Source organism: Schistocerca gregaria, chromosome 2 (assembly GCF_023897955.1).
Source record: "Schistocerca gregaria isolate iqSchGreg1 chromosome 2, iqSchGreg1.2, whole genome shotgun sequence".
Lineage (NCBI taxonomy): Eukaryota > Metazoa > Arthropoda > Insecta > Orthoptera > Acrididae > Schistocerca > Schistocerca gregaria.
In genome coordinates, this window is record NC_064921.1 from 424117107 (window position 1) to 424144837 (window position 27731).

The 27731-nt window shown below is 41.3% G+C and overlaps 1 protein-coding gene across 2 annotated transcripts in view; it reads left to right on the forward strand.

The window, feature by feature from the left end:
* The first annotated feature begins 4027 nt into the window (after positions 1-4027).
* The window catches only part of LOC126323903 (uncharacterized), a 95126-nt gene continuing 71422 nt past the window's right edge, over positions 4028-27731 (forward strand). Inside the window, exons 1-2 of one of the 2 annotated variants that reach the window (XM_049994830.1) lie at positions 4068-4129; positions 9864-9964. The gene's annotated coding sequence lies outside the window, so the exon portion shown is untranslated. Of the gene's footprint in view, positions 4130-9863; positions 9965-27731 lie in introns of both variants that reach the window. The other variant, XM_049994823.1, reaches the window with a different exon arrangement.

Here is a 27731-nt window from a genome sequence, read left to right on the forward strand (position 1 = left end):
GCTGCCTGCCCTGTTTCAGAGGATCATTCTCAGCCTTCAAGGTCCGGGCAATTGTAGAGGGTGGGCTTACTGGTAGTTGGGAGCTCCAATGTTAGGCGCGTAATGGGGCCCCTTAGGGATACGGCGGCTAAGGAGGGGAAGAAATCCAGTGTGCACTCCGTGTGCATTCCGGAAGGAGTCATTCCTGATGTGGAAAGGGTCCTTCCGGATGCCATGAAGAGCACAGGGTGCAGCCAGCTGCAGGTGGTGGCACATGTCGGCACTAATGATGAGTGTCGCTTTGGATCTGAGGAAATTCTCTCTGGATTCCAGCGGCTGTCTGATTTGGTGAAGGCTGCCGGTCTTGCTTACGAGATGAAGGCAGAGCTCACCATCTGCAGCATCGTTGACAGAACCGACTGCGGACCTTTGGTGCAGAGCCGGGTGGAGGGTCTGAATCAGAGGCTCAGACAGTTTTGCGGCCGTATTGGCTGCAGATTCCTTGACTTGCGCCATAGGGTGGTGGGGTTTCGGGTTCCGCTGAATAGGTCAGGAGTTCACTACACTCAGCTGGCGGCTACACGGGTAGCGGAGGCTGTGTGGCGTGGACTGGGCGGTTTTTTAGGTTAGAAGGCCTCGGGAAAGTGCGGGATGGGCTGCAGTGTCAAAGGGTGCTTGGCAATTACAGGACGTGCTTGGATCAAGGAACAGTCGGAATTATAGTTGTAAATTGTTGTAGTTGCGCTGGAAAAGTCCCTGAGCTTCAAGCGCTAATAGAAAGCACAGAAGCTGATATCGTTATAGATACAGAAAGCTGGCTAAAGCCTGAAATAAGTTCTGCAGAAATTTTTACGAAGTCTCAGACGATGTTCAGGAAAGATAGATTAGGCAGAATTGGTGGTGGAGTGTTTGTGTCTGTCAGTAGTGGTTTATCTTGTAGTAAAGTCGAAGTAGATACTCCGTGCGAATTGGTATGGGTGGAGGTTATACTTAACAGCCGAATTAAGTTAATAATTGGCTCCTTCTACCGACCCCCAGACTCCGATGATACAGTTGCGGAACAGTTCAGAGAAAGTTTGAGTCTCGTAATAAATAAATACCCCACTCATACGGTTATAGTTGGTGGGGACTTCAACCTATCCTCGGTATGTTGGCAAAAATACTTGTTCAAAACCGGTGGTAGGCAGAAAACATCTTCCGAGATTGTCCTAAATGCTTTCTCCGAAAATTATTTCGAGCAGTTACTCCACGAACCCACGCGAAAATGGTTGCGAAAACACACTTGACCTCTTGGCCACAAACAATCCAGAGCTGATAGAGAGCATCATGACTGATACAGGGATTAGTGATCACAAGGTCATTGTAGCTAGGCTCAATACCATTTCTTCCAAATCCATCAGAAACAAATGCAAAATAATTTTATTTAAAAAAGCGGATAAAGTGCCACTAGAAGCCTTCCTAAAAGACAATTTCCATTCCTTCCGAACTGACTATGCGAATGTAGACGAGATGTGGCTCAAATTCAAAGATATAGTAGCAACAGCAATTGAGATATTCATACCTCATAAATTGGTAAGAGATGGAACGGATCCCCCGTGGTACACAAAAAAAGGTCCGAACGCTGTTGCAGAGGCAACGGAAAAAGCATGCGAAGTTCAGAAGAACGTGAAATCCCGAAGATGGGCTAAAATTTAAGACGCGCGAAATTTGGCACGTACTTCGATGCGAGATGCCTTTAATAGGTTCCACAACGAAACATTGTCTCGAAATTTGGTAGAAAATCCGAAGAAATTCTGGTCGTATGTAAAGTACACAAGCGGCAAGACGCAGTCAATACCTTCGCTGCGCAGTGCCGATGGTACTGTTATCGACGACTGTGCCGCTAAAGCGGAGTTATTGAACGCAGTTTTCCGAACTTCCTTCACCAGGGAAGACGAATTGAATATTCCAGAATTTGAAACACGAACATGTGCTAGCATGAGTTTCGTAGAAGTAGATACCTTAGGGGTTGCGAAGCAACTCAAATCGCTTGATACGGGCAAGTCTTCAGGTCCAGATTATATACCGATTAGGTTCCTTTCAGATTATGCTGATACTATAGCTCCCTACTTATCAGTCATATACAACCGCTCGCTCACCGATAGATCTGTACCTACAGATTGGAAAATTGCGCAGGTCGCACCAGTGTTCAAGAAGGGTAGTAGGAGTAATCCATTTAACTACAGACCTATATCATTGACGTCAGTTTGCAGTAGTGTTTTGGAGCATATACTGTATTCAAACATTATGAATCACCTCGAAGGGAACGATCTATTGACACGTAATCAGCATGGCTTCAGAAAACATCGCTCTTGTGCAACGCAGCTAGCTCTTTATTCGCACGAAGTAATGGCCGCTATCGACAGGGGATCTCAAGTTGATTCCGTATTTCTAGATTTCCGGAAAGCTTTTGACACCGTTCCTCACAAGCGACTTCTAATCAAGCTGCGGAGCTATGGGGTATCGTCTCAGTTGTGCGACTGGATTAGTGATTTCCTGTCAGGAAGGTCGCAGTTCGTAGTAATAGACGGCAAATCATCGAGTAAAACTGAAGTGATATCAAGTGTTCCCCAGGGAAGCGTCCTGCGACCTCTGCTGTTCCTGATCTATATAAATGACCTGGGTGACAATCTGAGCAGTTCTCTTAGATTGTTCGCAGATGATGCTGTAATTTACCGTCTAGTAAGGTCATCCGAAGACCAGTATCAGTTGCAAAGCGATTTAGAAAAGATTGCTGTATGGTGTGTCAGGTGGCAGTTGACGCTAAATAACGAAAAGTGTGATAAATAGTACAATTCTCAAGGCTGTCAATTCAACTAAGTACCTGGGTGTTAAAATTACGAACAACTTCAGTTTGAAGGACCACATAGATAATATTGTCGGGAAGGCGAGCCAAAGGTCGCGTTTCATTGGCAGGACACTTAGAAGATGCAACAAGTCCACTAAAGAGACAGCTTACACTACACTAGTCCGTCCTCTGTTAGAATATTGCTGCGCGGTGTGGGATCCTTACCAGGTGGGATTGACGGAGGACATCGAAAGGGTGCAAAAAAGGGCAACTCGTTTTGTATTATCACGTTATAGGGGAGAGAGTGTGGCAGATATGATACACGAGTTGGGATGGAAGTCATTACAGCATAGACGTTTTTCGTCGCGGCGAGACTTTTTTACGAAATTTCAGTCACCAACTTTCTCTTCCGAATGCGAAAATATTTTGTTGAGCCCAAACTACATAGGTAGGAATGGTCATCAAAATAAACTAAGAGAAATCAGAGCTCGAACAGAAAGATTTAGGTGTTCGTTTTTCCCGCTCGCTGTTCGGGAGTGGAATAGTAGAGAGATAGTATGATTGTGGTTCGATGAACCCTCTGCCAAGCATTTAAATGTGAATTGCAGAGTAGTCACGTAGATGTAGACATCTTCGATGCGTTAGCCACAAGATGCATTATTATGAACGTAAAAAAGGGAAACTGATAGTAAACAGAAACCGTCGATTGCCCAGCATTGCTTGGAAACTTCTCGGTGAGCATTACAGTTGAAAGAAAGAAACCTGTATTATAGGCACAATAAATTTTGCTCTTACTTGGGAGCAGCGTTCGGATCGGTAGGGATTGCTTCTGTTCGTTTTCTTAGCTGGGAGGTAGAAAGTATACTTATTTATTTTCCTGAAACCTTACGGGGAATCACACAGTTTTGGTGGATATACATTGAAAGCATTTCGTTCGACTATTTTGCGGGGAACCTATTATGTAGCAGTATATCATGGTTCGGTCAGTGAAATTTACTTACAACAATTGCGTGTAGTAGCGCTATAATTATATCCCCTGTACATGACCTGTGTAATGTTCCACATATAAGACGAGAAACTCAAGCCCGCTCCTAATCACTTATTAATTTGCAGAAAGTACTGCGGCCCGAGCTCCAGACTCGGATGAGATATTCTGCAAAGTGCCAGCTGAGAGCTTCGCGCAGTCCGGAGTGGGGACTGCGATTGGCAACACTGCGCCGGATGCACATCCCAACCGAATGGGGCGACGCGCAGCCAGGCTTACTACTCGGCGGCAGAATGCGTCGCGGTGCTGCGCACTGAGAGTTAACATCTCTGCAAATGGTAAGTCTGTACAGACATTTTTTTAAAATCTTACCCGGCACTTCTAAATACTCTTTCCAATAAATTTTGCAGAATAGAGATGCGATTCCATAGTTCATATATTCACAGGTGCAACATGAAGGCTTTCCTCCTCTGTAAATTGTTTTTGAGACAGAAGTGGTTGCATCGATCTCGCAGTGTTAATGTTATTTCACGAAGAGCTGTGTGTTCCTAGCTTCGTCATCTCAAAGTTGCCACTCGTTGACGTCGAATGTTTGCTCGGTTTGTAGTGGCCAGCTCTCCTGATATCCATAGGACTGTAACTGTTTGCGTTCTCAGTACGGAATTAGGTGCGACATACATGACGAAGTTACGCACAATTCAATTTTCAGGGCCCGCCTCCGTAGCCTAGTGGTCAAGGCGTCTTACTTCAATGCAGAACACCCGGCTTCCATTCGTGGTACTACAAGGTTAGTGGGAGAACTGAACGGAGTGCACGAATCTTCGTGATGCCACTTGGACTACTTGACTGAGAAGTAGCGGATCCAAGGTCTAGAAAGCCGACAATGGCCGAAAGAGCGGTGTGCTGACAGCATGCCCCTCCATACTCCATCCAAATGATGCCACTGACAGAGGATGACAAGGTAGTCGTCGGTCCAGATTTGCCTGTCTGTGTCAGAAGGCTGGGCTTTGCTTTTAGAAATTTTCAGACATGGCTGCACGGTATTAGATGCTTCAAGATGGTGATGTCACTTTGGAAACATGATGCAGGCACCATAAGTAACGCAAATGAAAATAAATAATAAAATATCCTAAGGACTAAAGGATGAAAGGCAGACGTATTTTATATTACGTTTTGTGTTAGAAAACGAAATATCTCATTCGTAAATGAGTTACAGTAATGTACGAACGCCGACAGCTCACTAAAGGCCTCATTGCTAGCGTTACTAAGCAGACTGGAGAACTTTATTGTCATCAGTGTTAACGTTTGTTTGAAGCTGTTCCATTCGTGTCTCTTGTCAGCTGTCCTCTTCAGTTCCATGAAGTGCTCCACAGCACAGGATGAACTATCTACTTTACACCTGGTGGTTATAGTTAAAGAGCAGCTATTGACGTTTAAGTCCAGTGTAGGCTGTAATTATCGTTTCGCAGCCGAACTTGGTAGATATTCTAATGCATTCACGCGGAACCGATTTACGCTAGGAAAACAAGAGTTCCAATTTTGGCAACCAGGTGCAAATCTGCCTCTGTACAGCTGCTCGTCGGTGTCTCTGGTGCTCATATTGAACAAATTGTGCAAGCTGCGGTTAATAATAAAATCAACATAATGCCTTTCTTACTTGTTTGACCTTTTCTGCCAATGTCCCGTTCCTAATCCATTACATATGGAAACACTTCTATACATCTTTCCTGTATTGACGCCAGATTTGCGACTGGTTGTCTAATTGGAACTAATTTTCTCCAGCGTAGACCACTTTCGCATAAACACATTGGAATATCTACCGAGTTTCGCTGCCATGCGACAAGCCGGCACGGTAGCTCAGCGTGTTCGGTCAGAGGGTTTAACTACCCTCTGTAATAAAAAACTGAGTGAACTGTTCAACGAACAACAAGAACAGGTGTCATGAGACGTCCGCCCCGATAATATACAACGAACAAAATGGAACAGAAAAATTATTCAACGAAGAATAAAAAAAAAAGATAAAAAAAGAAACGCGCGACCGCTACGGTCGCAGGTTCGAATCCTGCCTCGGGCATGGATGTGTGTGATGTCCTACTTAAACCTAACGTTAGTTAGGTTTAACTAGTTCTAAGTTCTAGGGGACTGATGACCTCAGCAGTTGAGTCCCATAGTGCTCAGAGCCATTTGAACCACCTTTTTGAATTACAGCCCACACTAGACCTCTGTCAGTAACTGCACTTTAATTTTAACCGCTCAGTATATCAGTATATTGGTTTCCCTAGCGATTCTTGCTTTCTACAATCTCTTCAGCTACAGTTGCCAGTAGCGACCTCATACCGTAATGTGTTTCCAGACATTCTCGGTTTTCGATTCATTACTAGTATTTTTCCTTATTGGTTTCTTGCTGGGAGTCGTCATTCGATGATGAGTTCAGCTGATATTCAACAGCCTCTTGTAGTTCTGCATTTAAGATATGCTTAATCGTTTTATTTCTGTCTTCCTCGTGCTCTATGTTTCGCTCCACAGAGAGATGTGCTCGAAGTATGAGCATTTATCTACACTAAAGGTTTATATTTTTTGGTACAAACAACTGTTTCTTTTTTTGCTCGTGACCTCTTTGCCACTATATCTGTCTTGCATCTCTCTTTTTCATATATTCTACTCCCAAAGCAATTAAATTTCTTCATGACAACAATGGAAGCTGAAGAAATGAATTAAAATTTGTATCACACCTGGGATTAGAACAGTTGCCTCCTGATTATTCATCAGGGGTGGCAGACATCCACCACCATAGCAGTATAGGTAACGCAGCTGCACAGACTATGCTGTCATCAGTGCTGTTTATTTGGGGAAACGCTGGGGGATGCATACCCCTAAACGTTTTCGTCAACAAAGTAATTTTTTTTACGATGTTGAGAACTTGGAAGAGTGCCAAAGATTTATTTCATGGACGTAAATTTTTTATTTCATTTTTTTGTATTGGTAATTGCAATACGAACGATACCAGTACAGCTTTTGGTGGGAAAAGCGATGTCATTGACTGGAGGGTTGATTGGACTCACCTGTTTCATCTGAGGTGTATTATAGGTCAAGTTGATGGGAATCGCATGCTTCATTTGAGGTGATGTAGACTGAAGTGTTCGATACCACATTCTCTTGTATGTTTGGGTCTTTCTCGGTATCGCCTGCTTCATTTGAGCTGGAGTCAACTGAAGAGTCCGATGCCATTTTTTTCCTTTTTGTAGTTCGACATGTTGATGTAGTCATGGCTAAAAGCAGACGGGTGGTATCCCATGCTTCAATAACAAGTAATTTTCGCTGCATTATATCCAATGTCGGAGTACCCTCAAACTTTTTTTCAGAAAAAAGCACTGGCTATCATTATCATAGATAAAGCTTAGACCCATACGTGTCAAGGAAAATTTTATTCTATCAGATCTGTAGATCACCTACACCTGAGGTACAGGCAGGATTTCTCAACTACATACAAAGGTGGGTTGCTATTCCAATAGGGGGAGCCTTGACAATACTGACGATTTAAGAAGAGAAAAATAGTCTGAAGGCGTGAATTGAAGTTTGTGTTAGTAAGGCATTGAAGTAGGGTAGTCGATGCAACTGTTTTACTTGTACTGTTGTGGTGGTATAACAGCTAGCAAGCACACTTGCCTAGGAAGCGGATGACCTGGGTCTAAGTCCTGGATGTTGCGCAAATTTTTAATTAATTTCTTCAGCCTCTATCATTATAATAGATAAAGTTGAGACTCGTATCTATCAAGGAAAACTGTATTCCAAAATTTGTCCGCTTCTTGAAGAGTCACTTGTCAAAGGCATTTAGTCATTACAGCATGTTGACGTGCTCCACACACCATCGTGTATTAGCCATCAGCTAATACACGTTCACTTTCGGCTACTACTGCTGTCGCACACGCGATCAGTCCGTGGCAAACAACTACCATCTTCAGAAAGTCCTGTACTTCCCTCATTGTTACTTCCATATAAAAATTAAATATCAGTGGTGACAATGGGAATTGCTGTTTTACAACTTTCCTGATTTTTGTGTCTTGTTCAGTTCTGCGTTTACTGACTACCACAATCTCTATCACGTGACGAGAATGTATTACACTGCTATCTCCATCACTATACCTCCTAAGAACGGAAAATATTTTATTCCATTGCATATTATTCAAATCCTCCTCCAAATCTAGGACTGCAATATTTGTTTCATACTTTCACCTTAATCTGCATTCTGTTAATAACTGCAATGCTAAACTTGCTTCTCACTTATACATTCCACACATAAAAAGAAACTTCTGCTGTATGTTTCGTCAAAAGCAGCAATGGACGAAACGACTGTCAGGAAAGTTTCATGGGCCATAACCAAACAGCCTGGAACATTCACCAGCAACGAAGACAGCCGGTCATGGAAACCTTCATTCTGCTCTTCTGCTTTCGATTTTCCCTTCCATTCTTCGATAAAGAGCAGTTGGAAGTATTTTTGTTCATTTGACTCTACACTAACTGTGCAGCAGTATTCACACCTATCAGTATTTCATTTTTTTTTTTTTTGAAAGCGTAATAATTACACACTTTTCGACCTCTGTGAAACTTCTCGCGGTATATAAATTCATATAGTTTTTGCTCTATTCATTGCCCGTAAATGTTCTGCTAGTGTTTCATGAATGTGTGGACATTTTCCCTTCTGAGTTCGTCCAGAGAAATTCAGAATTAAGTATTGGATTTTCCCCTACCCTCTTCTTGCACACTTGTTCTCATTTTCTATTATTCTGATTTCTTCTGCTCCACTACTAAGTTTCTCCAAGTACTATTTGCATGTTCTGTCCTTACTTTCTGCTTATACTGCGCAGTTACTTTTTTCCTCTGTTATCATTGTGCTCATCGTTTTGTGCCCCCTAAAGGGGCTGTGTATTAATCCGTGTGCAACAGCTACGTTTACTGTGTTTCAATTCTGTATGTACATTATGACGTCTTCTCTCCACACAATCTTCTTCAGCTTTCCTACGATTATGAATAGTTTCAATACGTTGGTGTTCACTTTATTAAATCCAGTATATTATACGTTGTCCGCCACTGCCTCTTTTCTGCCTTGAATCCTAGTTACTTGTCTGCTGCATTTACGATTCTTCTTTGACGCCATTTCATCGTGTCTCTGCACTAGTAACTTCTTGGAGTGGTACTATTTCTGCAGGTCAAGTTTGGTTTACAAGGTATACAACAGGAAGATCTCAAACTGTGGATACCACAAAATGTTCTGTGTGAAAGCCATCTAGGTAAGGGATGAGAAAACGTGTTGAAATGGACATGAACCTTGCTAATACACATGGAGAGTAGTGTAGGTATGGCTCATGGTGACCGTTATGTTGTATCGTACGATTTCTATGAGCGACAATATTGTTTGATCAGCATGCTGATGAAGTTCACACTGACAACACATCAGTCGGTGTCTGCCTGACACTAGTAAATAACCATTGCGTATTGATTATGTCGACCAACTGTGCCTGTATCGCTAGCTGAAATAATTGAATAAAATACTGTAGCCAGATTAATGCTACTCAACGATTCCCCTGAAAGAGTAACTGCGCACACCGATGAAAATAGAAATGCTCCTGATCATAGGGCATCAGTACGACGCTTCTTGCAGCGTTAAACAACAATATTGTAATCGTGTATCGTTTCCAGAGTTGCAGGATAGGTGGGGATAGTGAAACGTCCCCTTAGAAAATTTATACAAGACTGTGCTTAAACTGACACACAATATTTTTACCGCAACGCAATCTGACTTCCAAAAATCCCTACGAAAGAATGGCCCTGACTAACATTAACCTATACGTTTCACAAATCACTTACCTCAGAAAAATCTTCGTTACTCGAACTACTGCAATACAGCGAGCGCCACTACAGCCAGCTAACTAAAAGAATCAAACTACGGAAGGCACTAACTACTGATAGGTATAGTTAGCAAATGAAAGATTTTAATAGAGAACAAACAGTGTATTTACCTTAATAGTCAAAATATATATAGTAGTTCATGACATCCAGTCTTACAACTTACAGAACTCCGCCATTTCTCTCCTCACATCCACCACTGCTGGCGGCTCGCCTCCAACTGCGCAACGGTATGCGCTGTTAGCATCCAGCTGCCCAACACTACAATGGCGAGTATTGCAACAATGCCAACCAGCCACAGACTGCACACAGCACAGCCAGTGATTTTCTTACAGAGCGCTACGTGGCGATACCAATAAAAAAGCCTAAACAGCCTACTTACATAGCCCTCATGCTCCTCACAAAAATTTTTTACAAATTGTTTTGGGCAGTGGCCAATAATGATTTGATAAAATTTTTCATAATTACTATAACAAAGATATGAAATGCACACAATTATTGATATAATGTTGGTCAGAAGCTAAAATTTTCTCACAGTCCATAAAGACAGTCCTGATCATTCATCAAAGTAAAATTGCAGTGTTTTTCTCAAAGTCTGACCAATAAAAGAAATTGCACTTGGAAGTAGTGGAGTTCTAAGCAGTCTTGAAGAAGTAGTGTTGTCCTTCCAATGAAAGACAGTGCTGACTCTTGACATGCAGACAGATAATGGGCCACAGCAAAGTCAGTCGACGTTGAAGACTATCGGTAGGTAGGTCATCACAGAGCAGACCCACTGTAGTCCTGTTAGAGATTACTATTGGTGGGCCACTAGAGGTGCAGACCCACTGCAGTCCTTGTAGAAATAATGGTATTGGTGGGTCATCAAAGGTGTAGACCCACTTCAGTCCTTGTAGAGATAGCCAGCAGCCATCTGTTTGACTGTGCAGGCGCATAATCAGCATTGAAGAGTCTTGCGGATAATATAGCAAGTCCATAACCACCACTTGTGCACTCACAAAAATTGTTTTTGAAATGTCCTTACAACCAGTAATGCTGTTATCCAGTCCCTTACTGAATTATTAACACACGTGCAAACACTATCAGTCCCTACTTCTCACATATTGTCCATATACCATGACCAACAGAAACGTGTGCAGTGAAATGTAATTTACAAGTTACTTAATTTGATGAACTAGTGTCAATTACAATTTTATAACATAAGAATACAATAACAAAGGTACAAAATACATCTTTAAAGAACATAACAATGCAGATAACATTTGCAGTAGTACAGGCTTTACAAAAGAATCGAAATAGCAAATACATCAGTGTTACAAAAATTACGACATAAGTACATACATAAAAAATCAGAATAACTGTTGAAACATCAACTTCACGCATGAGCATTAGAACAAAACAGAATAAATAATGTGTAAACAACTTTACAAAGTAAATAACATGTTATTAATGCAAATTATATTTGAGGATAACAGTATTCCTCATCATAGTGAATGTAGCTTAGTATTAGAAAAATTCTGCAACATAAGTCTTATCAGATAAACATATAAAGACAGGAAGAACATAAATACACAAGGGTACACAAACACATAGTGGGATAACACAAGGAAAGGGCACGGTTTGTTTTACTGCAGTATTTTGCAAAAAAAAAATTTTTTACTTCTCGGAGATCTCCCTTCGTTCTTCATTATTTCCAAAAAGTCCTATCTATACCTGCTTTCTGTACTTTTCTCTTATAACCTCTCAGTGCATTTCTTCAAATCCATCGCAATTCATTCTCTTATATAGGCTACCCCCTCTTAAGCTAACTTAAATCTACTGAGCTCAGATGCTTAACTAAGGGACGAGGCAATGCAGCAGCACAAAACAATTAATACATGTAATAACTTATATCTAAACATGACAAACCCACAAGCAGAAAAAAATAGTACATGAAAGACAACAATGCAGATAAGGGAAATGTATATTCACATCTTAATGTCTATGTAATTAAAATGGTACACCACTACTTATTCAATGAAATAAATTACCAAGTACTTGAAAAGAAAATTATGTATGCAGTTCCTGTGAAGGGCAATGTCTTTTTGCGCTCCCTCATTTTTTTGGAAGTATATCACGAAGTTATTCTTTACTGGGTCTGTAGGCATAAAATATTTATATTAGTACATCTATAAAATTTTACTTTAACCAATGCTGCAGGGCAGCTAGAAACTAGATATTAAACAAAATGGGCGAAGCAAGGCGTGAAACGTCGTTCGCTAGCCATAAGTCATTTCATAATGCAATAAACAATCTTCGAACTAGCAAGACAATAGACATGGAATGTTTCTCATCATTTCATTTCAGTAAATATCATAAATTAAGAACTCCAAAGTGTAATCATATGTTTTCAAGTTTGAGCATGTCGTATTTGCGACGCTTTCTACAAAGAAATGTCAATAGCGAGCATAATGCCCCCCCTTTTTTTTTTTACCTGTGCCTCTGAAAGGCACACACTAATGGGTTGTTTCCAGGTGGCTGTCGCCCAGCTGGGTGCCCACGACGCATTACGTGCAGGTGGTCACTTAACTGTCTTACCGAAATATTTACGACACCAGTTTCCGCTACAGTGGCAGTCTCATATAAAAAATTTCACAGGTCAAGAATTTGCGTTACACATCTGTAGAAACAAAATTGTATTAATATAACAGTGTCCAAAAAGTTTTCGTCGGCATTGTAATACATTCAAGCATTTACATACATTTCATAACTCTTAAAGTACGATTCTCGGTTTTCAACAACCTTTTTCACAAACCAGAGTCCCTAACCACTACTCATTATTCCTTACCTTATTCGTCGACACTTCTTCAATATTTCATCATAACAGATACGTAGCATAATCAAATAACTCATATAGCATCAGCTTATTGATCATAAACATACCACAACAGCATAATACACATAGTCATCGTAATAACAACATCATAACACCTTAGTCAAATTCTCAAAATCGTCATAGCTTCCTCCACTAATTTCAAAACCTAAAAAAATTCTCTGCTCATGTCAAAAGTGTCATCTACCTCAAACGTACTTTAAAAAATCATGATCCCATACCAACTACATCATTCAAAGCTCTCATAATACCACAATGGTTCCGAAAAAATATGAACTGTTCACAAAGTACAGACAAAATACAATTTCATAAGTATGTAGTTATCCAACGGTGCAATTACGTAAACATCTGTCACTGATGTAGTAAAATAAATGTTTGTCTCTCTCAGTTAAATAACCAGATAGCTGTGTAATTTATGTGTTAGAGAAATATGGTACCGATGTGTAAAGTTGTATAAGCAAATACCATATTAGCTAGGACTCCTTGTGCTTGCCAAACACATGGTACACAAAGTAGACGTGTACCCCCCTGAGGATTAATGTAATTATATCCTCAGATGTTACAGATTACAGCAATGGAATGAAATGTATCACGGAAAACCTTTGTATCATTGTATTTCAAATACCTTTAAAAATAAATGTTTTAAGTACAAAATTAGTCACTCAAATACGCGTACTGTAGCGCTAAACTGTGCGTCGTGTTGTAAGATAATCTCTGTGGAAGTGTCATAGTTATCGTCCTCCAAAAGCTAAGTTCTACAGAAGTCAATGTACTTACCTCATGATAAAGAAAAGTGAAATGCTTTGCGTATAGATATCGTAGTTACTACGCTTATTGCCGTGATGAAGTAAGTACTGTACTGTAACGTACTGTTGTGCTACAGAAAAGGCTGTCTCATTGTAGCTATACCACAAAGTTACTACTAAAACATGTTTTCCTTTCCAGAAGAATTGAGAAAAACTGTGCAGATATAAAACAGAACCGAAATATTTACGACACTGCAAAAGCACAATGTAAATTGTGTCACACATTAGGAGTGTCGGGATATAATGGTGTAGCTATCAAAGAAACCAAATGCTAAGTCATATTTAATCTCACAGAAAGTACTTCAAATAAATAATGTCTTTTCAACTAAACCAAAATGTTGCATTAAAATTTCATTAGCAGTAATGGTAAATGTTCTAAGTATGTAAGCCTTATAGTCGTTATGTAATCGTGCAACTAACAAGCAAGAATGTACACAAACAATAACACTGTGACGTCTGTTCACTACAACAATGCACTCGTAAATACTGTCTAAATATGTTCTCTAAGTTCTAGACTGGATAGTTAACTTCAGAACATTGTTGCATGTTAACAGATTCTAAGTCTGACACAGTATACTAGTAACATGAAGTGAACAGCTTTTGGCAAAGACTAAGTTAAAAAGCAGATTATCTCTCAATAAACGGTTTTACATGTGAAATATGGTGAAATCCTTTGCTCTTCATAGCACGCAGACTGTCAACTGAAAAGCAATTATCATGTGATTACGTCGGTAAGGAACACTGGAATTTTGCTCAAGGTTAGCTTATGTTATTTTTCTCTGAGCCAGCCGGCGCACGCGCCTGCCTGCGGTGCGAGTCATTGTGTCTTTGTTGGCGCGCGTCGTTATTGGGATTAGGAGACCTAACTTCTACAAATTCACCTTGCCGAGAGGGCCGTGCTCTGTTTGAATCCCGCCAGTTAAGATGCAATTCAGGTCTGTCGTTACGATCATATCTCCTGTCGTCATGTCGGTAATTTCTGTAATTAATTTCTTGTCAGTCACGTGGTGGAGAATTTCTCCCTGAATCGTAACTGCGCGCTGGACCGTTGCGTCTGAAGTTATTCCGTCTCCCTTGATAATAATTATTTTGGTTCCCGTATTGTCTGTTTCTCTTATTGTCTCTGTGATATTCATTACTACGGAAATGCGATGTTTCTCTGTAACTATTACTCTACCAGTGGTTGTCATATGGGTGGTGTCTGTTTTGGTCACGATTTGTGTTGTGAGAATGGCCTTGTCATGTCCAGTTATTGTTTCTTTCATCGCGGAATTGCGACGGATGTGACCTGTAGTGATTGTTTTCCTGTTTTCGCATCCCGCGACTGTCTGTGTCAATTTCTAATTCTTGTAAGAGCCCCTGAAAAGCTTCAATGTCGTCTTTGCAACGTCCTGCCAAAATAATATGCCGTAAATGCTCCGGTAATTTGATTAAGCAAATGCGGATGAGTTCTGAGGGGCCGTGTGGGTTTGACAGGTACTGATTCTTGTGCAACATGTCTTCAAAATATTTCACAAGACTGGAAAATTCAGATTGTTCGAAATGTTTCATCATTATGATGCCATGTTTTACTCGGTCTTGTGTAGCTTGCGACCAATATGCTGAGAGGAAGGCATGATAAAATTCTCCTTCACTGTGGAAATCGTGAATGACCGATCGCATTCTTACAGCTGGTTCATCCTCCAAGTAGCCACACATAAATTCTAATCTGTGTTCTAATGACCAGTTGGGAGGAAAACAATGAGAGAATTGATGAAGCCACGCTTATGGATGAATGTCGTTGCCAGAATTCTTAAATGTTTTGAGTTTACGTGTAGTAATGAACAGCTTATAGTCAAAATCATCATGTCGGCGAGTCGCATGTCGCTCATTGTTACATCGTTTCGGCGGTTCCATCTCAAAATTCAGTGTACCTTGCCAATTTCTTTCATGATTTCTGAAATGCCCTGTGTTATTATTTTGTGGTTGTTCTGTATTGCTATGTCCCTCTTCCCGTACTGGGGCGCGAGTGTCCTCTGAAATATGTAATTCTTGTATTACTTGAGCCAACTGATCTTGTACTTCCCGCATTTCTCTTTTGTACTGTGTGTTGATTTGATTTTGATTCTGTTTGAATTTTCTAATTTGTTCATACTCTTCAGTGTCAGTGAAGGCTACAGGTTTTGTGTCCTTCAAATCATCATCTACCTTTGTAGATAAGTTAGTGAACTGATCTGAAAGTTCGACTACTTTATCTGATAGTGAAATTATTTCCTCTGTTTGTCTTCCTGAACCAATTTTCAGAGTATCTACTGTGTCCTTTAAGTTCGTTTGAGTTTTTGCAAGTTGCGTAATCGAATCGATAGATGCAACTGAGTCAATTTTAGCTTGCAAGGTCTCATGATTTTCATAAACAATAGTTTGCAGTTCTTTTATGGCTGCTTCGTGACTCTATAATGCATTTTCATGCCACGAAAAAATAGGTTGGAAATGCTCACAAATTTGTGTTTTTACATCATTACAGACTTTTTGACATTTCGATTCGATGTTATGTAACTCATTACTTAAATCTTCACCTGTTTGTTCAAGTGTGGTGTCTAACTTTTGAAGATTTTGTTCCATTGTGTCTAACGTTTGAAGCTTTTGCTGTGTTTGTCTCTGATTTTGTTCCATTGTGTCTAACTTTTGAAGATTTTGTTCCATTGTGTCTAACTGTTGCTGTGTTTGTCTCTGATTTTGTTTCATTTGCTGCATTAATTGCAATAATAATGTATTAGTGTCTGCAATCTGTTCCTCTATGCTTTTCGGCAGTGCATTTGCACTGACAACATTCACATTTTGACAAGCAGAAAATGTGTCTTGACTTATTTGAGAAAACGGTGAGGACGCAATGTACAGTATTTCCTAGATTGTGTCCTGTCCTTTCGGATTCCTGACGCGAGCTGTTGCCGACCGATCGATCGATAATGCTTCCCTGTTCACTAATTGTTTCACTGTCTACACCATTGTTTGCAGCCCGCTCCATTTCCCTATGTACAATTACCAAATTACTACTTTGAACATTAGTTAATTCATTACATGGTGGCGCTAACACACTGCTTTCGTCTTCACTGTCATTTCTTAGTTTACTTTGGAGCCTAGTATTACGTTTTTCACACGCCATTATAGTCACAATATTTCACACGACAACACAGAAAAACACAATTTGAAGAGCAAAAATAAGAGAACACATGAACATAGCAAATAATATTTAGTTAATTGCAAGCGCAGCTGCGAAATGCTTGGTGCAAATCTACATGCATGCCACAACTGTTTTACTGTACAACAATGAAAGACTACAACTACAAAGGAGATTCTCTCTACAATTACGCTCTAGCAATAAACAGAATATACACTTATTACACAAACTACAAGAAAAAAAATCAGAAGATTCCAGTGAGGTATCCTCGGCTAAGGGTCGACATATGAAACGCCCCTTAGAATAATTATACACGACTGTGCTTAAACTGACACACAATATTTTTACCGCAACGCAATCTGACTTCCAAAAATCCCTACGAAAGAATGGCCCTGACTAACATTAACCTATACGTTTCACAAATCACTTACCTCAGAAAAATCTTCGTTACTTGAACTACTGCAATACAGCGAGCGCCACTACTGCCAGCTAACTAAAAGAATCAAACTACGGAAGGCACTAACTACTGATAGGTATAGTTAGCAAATGAAAGATTTTAATAGAGAACAAACAGTGTATTTACCTTAATAGTCAAAATATATATGGTAGTTCATGACATCCAGTCTTACAACTTACAAAACTCCGCTATTTCTCTCCTTACATCCACCACTGCTGGCGGCTCGCCTCCAACTGCGCAACGGTACACGCTGTTAGCATCCAGCTGCCCAACACTACAATGGCGAGTATTACAACAATGCCAACCAGCCACAGACTGCACACAGCACAGCCAGTGATTTTCTTACAGAGCGCTACGTGGCGATACCAATAAAAAAACCTAAACAGCCTACTTACAATAGTAGTAGGCAATCCATCATTTGGGTTGGACACGCGAAAGAAGTTTTAAACAAAGGAATCCAGGTAATAACGGCATATATTCTTAACGATTTTTAGTGCATAGAGAGTTGAATGTTATTGACAAGGGATTTCAAATTGATTCTGTACATCTCAATTTTCGGGGGCTTTTGACTACCACACAAGTGGCTTGCAGTGAAATTGCGTGCTTGTGAAATATCGCCTCAGTTATGTGACTGGATTCGTGATTTCCAATCAGAGAAGTCACAGTTTGTAGTAATCTATGGAGAGTGCTTGAGTACAACAGAAGTGATTTCTGGCGTTCCCCAATGTAATGTTATAGGCCCTTTGCTCTTCCTTATCTATATAAACCATTTAGGAGACAATCTGAGCAGCCGTCTTAGGTTGTTTGCAGATGATGCTGTCGTTTATCGACCAGTAAAGTCATCAGAAGATAAAAAAAATTGCAGAATGATGTGAAGAAGATATCTGTATGGTGCAAAAATTGGCAATTGACTCTAAAAACGTAAACTGGGAGGTCACCCACATGAGTACTAAAAGGAATCCGTTAAGCTTCGGGTACACGATAAATCAGTCAAATGTAAAGGCTGTAAATTCAACTAAATACTTATTAATTACAATTATGGACAACTTAAAATGGAAAGAACACATAGAAAATGTTGTGGGGAAGGAAAACCAAAGACTGCATTTTATTGGCAGGACACTTAGAAAATATAACAAATCCACTAAAGAGACTGCCCAGACTATTCTTGTCCGCCCTCTTTTAGAATACTGCCGTGGGATCCTTACCAGATAGGATTGACGGAGTGCATCGAGAAAATTCAAAGAACGGCAGCACGTTTTGTATTATCACGAAATAGGGGAGAAAGTGTCACTGAAATGATACAGGAATGGGCGTGGACTTCATTAAAACAAAGGCTTTTTCGTTGCAGCGGCATCTTCTCACGAAAATTAAGTCACTAACTTTCTGTTCCGAATGCGAAAATATTTTGTTGACGCTGACCTGCATAGGGAGAAACAATCATCACAATAAAATAAGGGAAATCAGAGCTCGCACGGAAAGATACAGGTGTTCGTTTTTTTCCGCGCGCTGTCCAAAACTGGAATAATAGAGAATTATTGTGAAGGTGGTTCGATGAAGCCTTTCTCAGGCACTTAAATATGATTTGCAGAGTACCCATGTAGATGTAGATGTAGACGTAGACTTTCGATGACGAGAAGAACTTACATATATCAGAAATCTCAGGAGAAATTGTGTCACGGTTTCGCTAAGCACAATGAGTTTACGTGCAAACTGATGCTCATCCTTCACAGAGAGGGCCCGTGGCAAGTTTCCTCGCTGACACTGCCCATCTAGAAATGAGCTCTCGTTTCACACTAAAAACCGTTGTTCTTCTTTGGTGGCTGGCTTCATAAAACCTCCTGCGCTGATTCCTCCAGTGTTACCTATCCAACCGATGTCATATGCACACTCATACCACAGGAACCGCAGAAGAATTTTTCTCTATTCAGTTTCTCGGTAATATCGGGGTTTCACGACGCTTTCAACGACTGAGCATGTCACTGTTTTTAACTTCCTTGGCACACACTGCACATGACGTTGATTGAGGAACCGAGAGAGCTGTAGAGTGGGGCGTTGAAGTGGGAAGGTAGGGCCGATGGGTGGGGGGTTGGTGTAGTAGTGGTGACAGTTGAGTGTGTCATCTTTTAAATTTTGTTATTTGTTTACTTTTTAAACAACTTTTAGAAACTTTATGGTAAATTGTAAACTAGAATATTGCGTTTCTGTTATTGTTTTTTTGCCATTGAGCATATTTTCATTTTTATTTCGTACGGATGCCATAAAGAAAAACTAAAGTACGCTCAATAATCACAAAAGCAATAACAAAAGTACAATATTCCAACCAATCCATAGCATACCATAAAAATAATAAATTACTACAATTTTTTAAACTCACAAGTGAAACACATCTCGACGACATCATCCACCCATTCACCTTTCCTATCTCCAAGACATCACTCCACTGCCACAATCTACGTGACAAACACAACTGAAAAACCTGTATTCGAGGAACAACGTGCTACAATTCAGCTGCCAAACTTGTATACCTCGCGTAGGGATCATAAGTGTAAGAGATGAAAGATGAGGGTGTATACAGAGGCACGTAGAAAATACACTAATAGCCATTGAAATTGCTACACCACGAAAATGACGTGCTATATAGGCGAATTTTAAGCGACAGGAAGGAGATGCTGTGATATGCAAATGATTGGCTTTTCAGAGCATTCACACAAGGCTGGCGCCGGTGGCGACACCTACAACGTGCTGACATGATGAAAGTTTCCAACCGATTTCTCATACACAAACAGCAGTTGACCGGCGTTGCCTGGTGAAACGTTGTTGTGATGCCTCGTGTAAGGAGGAGAAGTGCGCACCATCACATTTACAACTTTGATAAAGGTCGGATTGTAGACTATCGCGATTGCCGTTTATCGTATCGCTACATTGCTGCTCGCGTTGGTCGAGATCCAATGACTGTTAGCAGAATATGGAATCGTTGGGTTCAGGAGGGTAATATGGAACGCCGTGCTGGATCCCAACGGCTTCGTATCACTAGCAGTCGAGATGACAGGCATCTTATCCGCATGGCTGTAACGGATCGTCCAGCCACGTCTCGATCCCTGAGTCAACAGATGGGAACGTTTGCAAGACAACAACCATCTGCACGAACAGTTCGACGACGTTTACAGCAGCATGGGCTATCAGCTCGGAGACCATGGCTGCGGTTACCCTTGACGCTGCATCACAGACAGGAACGTCTGCGATGGTGTACTCAATGACGAACCTGGGTGCGCGAATGGCAAAACGTCATTTTTTCGGATGAATCTAGGTTCTATTTACAGCATCATGATGGTCGCATCCGTGTTTGGCGATATCGCGGTGAACGCACATTGGAAGTGTGTATTCGTCATCGCCGTACTGGCGTATCACCCGGCATGATGGTATGGGGTGCCGTTTGTTACACGTCTCGGTCACCTCTTGTTCGCATTTACGCCACTTTGAACAGTGGACGTTACATTTCAAATGTGTTAGGACCCGCGGCTCTACCCTTCATTCGATCCCTGCGAAACCCTACATTTCAGCAGGATAATGCACGACCGCATGTTGCAGGTCCTGTACGAGCCCTTCTGGATACAGAAAATGTTCGACTGCTGCCCTGGCCAGCACATTCTCCAGACCTCTCAACAACCGAAAACGTCTGGTCAATGGTGGCCGAGCAACTGGCTCGTCACAATATGCCAGTCACTACTCTTGATGAACTGTGGTATCGTGTTGAAGCTGCGTGGGCAGCTGTACCTGTACACGCCATCCAAGTTCTGTTTGGCTCAATGCCCAGGCATATCAAGGCCGTTATTGCGGCCAGAGGTGGTTGTTCTGGGTACTGATTTCTCAGGATCTATGCACCCAAATTGCGTGAAAATGTAATCACATGTCAGTTCTAGTATGTCCAATGAGTACCCGTTTATCATCTGCAATTCTTCTTGGTGTAGCAGTTTTAATGGCCAGTAGTGTAATTTTTCCCTCACTCAATATATTAGTGGAATAGGGCACAAAAGGGCCCACATTCGTTCGAAGTACCCTCCAGTATGTAATCTACAGTGACTTGCAGTGTATATACACTGAGATGACAGAAGTCATGGGATACCTCCTAATACAGTGCTGGACATCCTTTTGCCCGGTGTAGAGCAGCATCTTGGCGTGACACCGACTCAAAAAGTCGCTGGAAGTCCACTGGAGAGATACTGAGCCATAGTGCCGCTGTAACCGTCCATAATCGCGAAAGTGTTTCCGATGCAGGATTTTCTGTATGAAGTGACCTCTCGATTATGTCTCATAAATGTTCGATGAGATTCATGTCGGGCGATATGGGTGGCCAAATCATTCGCTTTAATTGTCTAGAATGTTTTTCAAACCAATCGCGAACAATTGTGACCCGGTGACATGGTGCATTGTTGTCCATAAGAATTCCGTCGTTGTTTGGGAACATGAAGTCCATGAATGACTACAGATACTCTCCGAGTGGCCAAACAAAACCGTTTCCAGCCAATGACCAGTACAGTTGGACCAGAGGACCCAGTCCATTCCAAGTGAACACAGCCCACACCATTATGGAGCCACCATCACCTTGCACAGTGCCTGATTGACAACTTTAGTCCAGGGCTTTGTGGGGTCTGCGCCACACTCGAACCTTACTGTCAGCTCTTACCAACCGAAATCGGGACTCATCTGACCATACTACGGTTTTCCAGTCGTCTAGGGTCCATCCGATACGGTCACGAGCTCAGGAGAGGCGTTGCAGGCGAAGTCGTGCTGTTAACAAAGGCACTTACATTGGTTGTATGCTGCGGTAGTCCATTAACGCCAGATTTCGCCGCACTGTCCTAACGGATACTTTCGTCGGACGTCTTACATTGAATTCTGCGGTTATTTCACGCAGTGCTGCTTGTCTGTTAGCACTGACAACTTTACGCAAATACCGCTGCTGTCGGTCTTTAAGTGAAGGCCGTCTGCGACTTCGTTGTCCGTGGTAAGAAGTAATGCCAGTGCTTTGGTATTTTTCGGCATCATCTTGACAGTGTGGATCTCAGTATATTGAATTTCCTAACGATCTCCGAAATGGAATGTTCCATGCGTCTAGCTGTAACTTCTATTCCCTGTTCAAAATCTGTTAATTCCCGTCGTGCTTCCAAAACCACGCCAGACACCTTTTGACATGAGTCACTTGAGTACAAATGACAACTTTGCCAATGCACTGCCCTTTTATACCTCGTGTACGTAATACTATATCTGTATAAAAGCATATCGGTATGCCATCACTTTTGTCACTTCATTGTATATGTAGATACAAAACAAGACCATGCCAACATGTGAGCTTCAGTTGACTTAGTTGCTGAAAACAATCCATATGCTAATCTACTGACTGAGCTGCTTTAGGAACTTTCTGATAACTGATGCTGCCATGTTGGCATAGTGTATTACACGCTCCTACATTTCAGTGCAGATCTGAAGATGATAGTAACTGGTCGATGTTAATAATCTGCTGGCTTTGCAATCACTGACACCAGAATAAAGAATACTGGATTTCCATATTTTGTGTGCAGTCCATATTTTATCACCTGGCATTTCTCATACCCTTGAATGCTTTAGAACGTTAAAAGACAAAGCAGATGGAACATTGCAACTAGATAAATTGAAGGAATTAAAGATTTTAAACTTGCTGCCAGGAAGTCAAATTGCGCGCCACTTTATTGTCTCTGCTGTCATACGACGACAGATGTGCCTCTGGAAATGATTACACACAGTTACACTATAAGCATCCCACTTATAGGCGCTCGGCTACTGCTGCATTTTTTGCATCATCGCAGCCACCACTTGTGAACTCACACTTCTCTTTTCGTTCCATTTGTTTGGATTTCACAAGCTTGAGCAGTATTCCAGTACGGATTGCACAAGTGTTTTGCAAGCAGTGGTAGTAAGGAAGAGGAGAACAAGCCCAGCCTGTATTGTTAGCAGATTTCTGATGATGTCACCCAGTGATGTCATGCAGTATTGCCAGATTTCACCTTTAGTGCCTTATTCCATCGCTCTGATGACACAGTCCAAAACGAGAGAATTAGACATCTTCTACATTTTATATAATGGCAGAATGCAAAGATAGTGAATGTATGAAAATAGTGGGAAATTGAAAAGCTCACTTGTGATAAATATAGCATCTAAGATGGCGGACCTAACCGACTTTCCATGAGTGTAAAACACCAAGAAATTCAAAAAATTCTATGATGACGGACCTAGGCGATTCGAACTAAGTTTGAAATGGCAGGAACTTAAAAAAATTCACTTATGCTAATTTCAAAACCGTATGACATTACAGCCCACTTATGCTGTTTAAACAGTTGAGTCTTTGTTTAAACTACCTGTTCAGTGCCTGCAGGGGAGGGTGGTGACAGGTGTGGGAGGGGGAGGAGGTGTTGTTTTGCTCTCCCACTTGTCCTGAGTATAAAATCCAAGACGGGAACTTTGTAAGTTTAAAATGATGGGAAATTAAAAAAAAATACTCGAGTTCCCCAAGCCCAGTTTCCCAAAGTTTAAAACTTTGTGATGTCACAGTCCTCTTGTGAGTTAAGTAATTTCAGGCTGTTTTCAACATCCCACTAGGTAAATACCGAGGTTGGTTCCCAATGTTCCCCCTCAGATACACAATGCAAAAATATTTGTGACACTTTCTCACTCTTGCACACACAATTTACTCCATACGACGCAACAACAGAGTAGATCACTGCCTCTGTCCTGCATACGTATACGCAGCAAGGCAAGACTAGACTTTCACCAATCAACAGATTTACTCTGCTACGACTAGAACTTCACTGGTGTGCAAAACTTACGGATGAAAGTAACTTTACGTGCTGTATCACTGCTAAGTAACGTGGACTGATACAGAAAAAGGACTGCTAATATGGTACAGAATGTAACTGATAGAAATACGCATTGAGACTAACATCAAAGGTACTTTTATTCAGGGACAATAATCATACCGAGGTCACCGTGATTTTTTATGTTGTAGCGAGAGTGTGGGACTCTTTTGGTTGGTTAAACTGTGTCTGAGAACTGCAGGGTGCGTAAAATCATCGGTACGTTCACGTTTTGATTTATGACATGTGTTAGTGTTATTATAAAATTATTTTTTAGTTCTTACAACTGTTAGAATCAATGTTCGTTAATGATGCTCCACCAGTGACAATGATCTTGGGGTGCATTCTGTCCTCCTGACTCATTCACGTCTAACCATGACACTCTTAATGTGATAATTCAGTGGATACCAGTCACCTGCCAGAACTGTAACCGCTCATTCCCCCCTGTTCTGTAATCTGTGTTGCTCTCCAGGAAGCACATTTCACCGATGACCATTCTTCAACTTTTACAGGTTATCATGTTTTAATCGGTTTGCCTCTCAGCAACCGAAATTTATGGAAATTTCGTAAACATTTGGTGTCCCATACCTGCAAAAACCCAAATCGGTTTACTCAAAATCGTCGATGTATTGGCTTGTTATTAAGTAGGTGGTCATAATGTGATTCTTAACTGCATGTTAATCAGCCACATCTTTAGATTTCTCGGCGCTGAATGTAGTAGCAGTAACACAACGCTGTCATACTTGAGATCAGAAAAATCAGGACGACAACAGGAACTGCCTATATGAAATTGGCATGCCAGTAATATGTTAATCGGTAGTGACTGTGCTTCACGTGAACACGTAGTAATGCAACACCTACATCTTTAGAAACATAGTGCTAGCTCAAATGGATGTTGGTATAAGTCATTAGTGACATTGTTGATGAAGCCACACCAGCATTCGAGGTTACGGTGCAAAGCTGCTTGAAAAAGATGGTTACACTGGATGTAGTTTTAATTATTTACCTGTAAACTCTAACGTTGCATGTACAGAATATTTCTGATCTGAGTGTGTCACCAGGAATCTTCAGAAACTTTGTGTCTTGACGGGAATAGTATCACATTTTGGTACGCCTGATGTTGGAAATAGCCACGATATGGTGTTATTTACAGCTATGTGACCCGACCTGACGGGGCACTGGCCATTTTATCCATACTGGTCATTTCATGTGGTGAGCGAGCAGTGGCTGGATAGACATCGGTATTCATGTGAGCCACCCGAACAGGCAGCATGCAGTGGCTGGTGAAGACAGTCGCCATCTGGCAAATGTGGATGTGGCTCAGTCCAGAACCCCTTCCAGGCACGAAGGGGGCGCCGTGCCAAGCGGCAAAGGTTTAAACAAACAAATAAACGTTCCTATCTACTAGTGTATACAGCAGCAGTAATTGCTTAATCCACAAGGGGTCTATGACGTCACACCCTTTTAAACTTATGGCTTATGGCAACTGGGCTTGGGAAAGCCCAATGGGAATTTTTAGCTTAAAATTAGGATACATGTCCATCTTGGATTTTATACTGAGGACAAGTGGGAATGTTGGACGCCTGTCTCCTCCCCCCGCGCAGTTGTTTAAATAAAAATTGAACTGTTTAAATAGCATAAGTGGCCTGTGATGTCATACAGTCTTAAACTTAGGGTAAGTGAGCTTTTTTTAATTTTCCACCATATTATACTGAACATTTGTTTGAATCCCCTCCAATTTTAAACTTAGCAAATGTAGCTTAGTTCTGCCATCTTGGATTTTTTAATTTTTCACCATTTTGTCTAGGATAACTGCACTAGTTCCGGGATTTTTTTAAATTTCTTACGATTTTATACCTATGGGAAGTGGATTCTATATTTCTATATTTAGCTCAAGTGGGCTTTTGAATTTCCTGCCTTTTAAACTTCCACTATTTTGGATTTTTTAATTTACCACCATTTTATATGTAGGACATGTGGGCTGGTTCTGCCCTCCTGATTTCTCATATCATAGGAGTGGGGGAGGAGTGGAGTGAAATCTGGAATTGGTCCATGATATCATTAGGTTTCTTTACCAGAAATCTGTCAACAATGCAGACTGAGCTCTTTCTCCTCTTTCCTTCCCACTAGAAGTATCCCTTGTAGACTGACAGCATTTTCCCAACATCTTACAAATGACCTGAAGTCAGTCACCTACATTTATTTACTTATTTACTTGTTGTTATCCTTGGCTGCACATGCATGTCAGTAGTTTTGTTATGATGAGTGATGGTGAATAAATAAGCTACTCTATGTGCACAATAACATCAGCTGTCCTGGCGTCTCTTCCTGGTCAAGAATGCATACATCTCTCCTCCCAAACTGTCCTAACACATGATGCATTGGCATGTGCAGCGTAGCTGCTGAGCAGTGCATATAGAGGAGCACTGGACAGGAGCACACTTCTATGTGTCGTGCTGCTGAAGTAGCTATACATTATACAACTTGTACATTATGCAACAAAAAGCGTGGAACTATGGATTGTATAAGCATTTTATTACTTCGAATTGTAGCACCTATCAACCGGTAAAAGCATTTCAAAAAGTGTGATTAAGATCAAAAGTCAAGGAGTAAATAGGTTTCTCAAAATGTAAAGTCTTTTATATTCGTGTAATATACTTCAAATCAATAATTACCTTGTGCTACACACTTTTTTAATGTAGCCTATGTTCTTCCTTGGGGTTCAAGCTACCTCCATACCAAATTTCATTGAAATCTATTAGTAGGTGGGCAACGGGGGGAGTAGGGGTGCGGCCCCAAATCCAAAATGGCGGCCGTTTCGTCAGCTGATGACGCGTTTGACTTCACCCAAGATGGCTGCCATGACGTCAGCCGATGGTGTGAGTACCGTTATCCAAGATGGCGGGAAAGTGCTCCCCCCCGCCCCCCCCTCTTTGTGAGGAGTTTGAATTATTGGGAAGAAATTGAATTTTGGAGGGAAGATAGGTCAATTGGGCTACCTTTACTAACCTAAGAAAATGGCGGGAAAAAAGGGCACTTGGGCGATCACTACTAACATAGAGGCTGCTCATGATGCCGTTCAACACGAATATAATTTGTTTAAGTTTGGTTAAATTTGTTTAAACTTATTGTCTACCTACACCATTAAAGTCACGTTACGGCCACAAGAGGCTCAGATATCAGGGCTTGTTGAGCTGTAGGTGTTCAATTAGCGGGTTGTTGGTTCCAGAGAGGAAGGTGTTTAAATAGATGTATTACGTGCACTCATTCAGCTGAGGAGTACATCCACAGCTTACTGCATGAAGAATGGAAGCGAGCATTAATGCTTGAACATATGAAGAGGAAGATTACAGTCCTGCAAATAAATGCTTTGCATTAAAGATGCATTACTCAATTCATGGAAACATCTGCCTCTGCTGGAATTGTCTGAATTTCTAAAACCTACATGTAAGCTCCCACCACACAAGAGACAACTGCCTCCGATCCACCAGAACAATGAACTGGCCTAGTTCACAAGTTCACCACTTGAGGACACCCCGATAGGTCATAGGATCGTGCTGTTCAGTCCATAGGAGCACAACGTCATAATGGCGTCACATGTTTTTCTCAGCTACGCGTCTGCTCCAGCCTCCTCACCCCCCCCCCCCCCCCCCCCCAGCGGTCTGGAGGGAAAAACTGGCGGGAAATGTAACCAGCCTGTTCTGGGCTGCTGGAGAGAGGAGTGAGTGTAGGCCTACTTTATTTCTTTTTTGGTAGAATTTATTTAGTTTATTTATTATGCTGATACAAAACATTCACCCTGAAGAGCTTGGGGGTCACAATATACAGTTTACAGATCTGGAAACTACTTGTAAATA